Source organism: Microtus ochrogaster, chromosome 10 (assembly GCF_000317375.1).
Source record: "Microtus ochrogaster isolate Prairie Vole_2 chromosome 10, MicOch1.0, whole genome shotgun sequence".
Lineage (NCBI taxonomy): Eukaryota > Metazoa > Chordata > Mammalia > Rodentia > Cricetidae > Microtus > Microtus ochrogaster.
The window spans coordinates 85,211,059-85,213,233 of NC_022016.1; positions in this window are offsets into that span (position 1 = coordinate 85,211,059).

Here is a 2,175-nt window from a genome sequence, read left to right on the forward strand (position 1 = left end):
GCCTGCCTCTGCCTCCCGAGTGCTGGGATTAAAGGCGTGCGCCACCACCGCCCGGCTGTATGTGTGTTTCTGTGTGTGGAGGCCAGAGGTTGATTTGGGGTGTTCTTGCTCACTCTCCATCTAATATATTAAGGCAGGGGCTCTCATCTAAAGCCAGAGCTTGCAGATTTGGCTACTCTAGCTTGCTTCAGGGATCCCCCGAGTCTGCCTGTGGAGTGCAGGGATTAAGGACAGGCTGCTGTACCTGCCTGCCCGGCGTTTCCTTGGATACGAGAGATCTGAATTCTGATCCTCATGCTTGAGTAGCAAGCACTTTGCCCACTAAGACGTCTCTCCAGGTGCTCTCTTTTTAATAAGTTCATGATGGACTGGCAAGATGGCTCAGTGGGTAAGGGCGATTGCTGGCAAGCCTGAGCACTTGATTGGATCCCCGGGACTCCTGCTAGTGTCCTCTGACCCCTCCACACGCGTGCTTCTGCACATGTGTACATGCACATACACACAATAAATGTAATAAAAATTTTTTAAATAAGTTGATCTTATTATTTTATCATTTTTTATTATTATCTGTTTATAGACGGGGATCTTTCTAAGTTCCCAAGCTGACTGCACATTCCAGGAACCTTGAACTTGCAAATGCTCCTGCCTTAGCTTTCAGAGTGCTGAGATTATAGACATGTGTAACCATGCCAGGATTTTTTTGGCATCAAATTTTATTTATTTATTTAATTTTTTTAATATAGGTCTGTGTATTCCAGCCTGGCTTCAACTTTGTCTAAGGATGACCTTGAACTTGGTATCCTCTTGCCTCTACTTCCCAAGTGTTTGTATTCCAGGTGCTTTCATACTGTGCCTGGCATGTGTTGTGCTGGAGTGAACCCAGAGGCCTTGAGCATGCTAGGCAAACACAGCCAACTGAGTACACACCCAGCCCCAAACTTTACTTTTTGTTTGTTTGTTGAGATAGGATCTTGCTAAATAGCTCTCCCTGTCCTGGAACTTACTCTGTAGACCAGGCTGGCCTCGACCTGAGAGATCCACCTGCCTCTGCCTCCGGAGTGCGAGGGTGAAAGACATGTGCCACCACCGCCTGGCTTCCCAAACCTTACTTTTAACTTGTGAGTCATCATGAACATTGTTACCAAGCTGACAGCAGTACTGGATGGAGTTGAGTCCCCATAGGCACCTGAGCATCATTCCGCTGCCTAGAATTAGGAACTCTGCCCTTGGCTTTGCCATAGCTCTGTTTACTAACGAATACTGATGGAGTTCAAGATCCCCCAAAACAATGGTTCTCAACCTGTGCATCGTGACCAATTTGGGGGTCACCTGTCAGATATCCTGCCTAGAAGAGATTCACATTATGATTCATAACAGTAGCAAAATGACAGTTATGAAGTAGCAATGAAATAATTTTATGATTAGGGGTCAGGTCACCACTACATGAGGAACTGTATTAAAGGGTCACAGCGTTAGGAAAGTTGAGAACCACTGTCCCCAAAGATAGTGGAGGTTGGAAATAACATTAAAAAAAAAAGACATAAAAACTTTTGTTTTGTGTGTGTGTGTGCCCATGTATGTGCTTCTCTCTCTCTCTATATATATATATATGTGTGTGTGTGTGTGTGTGTGTGTGTATGTATGTGTGCATGTGTGTAGCTCAAGGAGGTAAGAAGAGGGTCTTGAGTCCCCTGGAACTGGGGTTGCAGACCAGTTGTGAGGGGGAACTGAACTTGGGTCTTCTGCAGGAACATTGAGCACCCTTAACTATTGAATGAATCATCCCTTTAGACCCAAAAGAATTTTTTTTGTTTTCTTTTTTTGTTTGTTTGTTTTTTAAGACAGGGTTTCTCTGTATAACAGCCCTAGCTGTTCAGGAACTAGGATTAAAGGTGTGCATCACCACTGCCTGGCCCAACAGAATTTTTTGAAGTCAATTTTAAGAAAAGATTTATTTATTTATTATGTATACAGTATTTTGTTTGTGTGTATTTATGCACACCAGAAGAGGGCTCCAGATCTCCTTATAGGCAGTTGTAAGCCACCATGTAGTTGTTGGGAACAGAACTCAGGACTTCTGGAAGAGCAACCAGTGCTCTTAACCTCTGAGTCATCTCTCCAGCTCCCAGCAGATTTTTTTTTTTGTTTTTTTGTTTTTTTTTTTTTTTGGTTTTT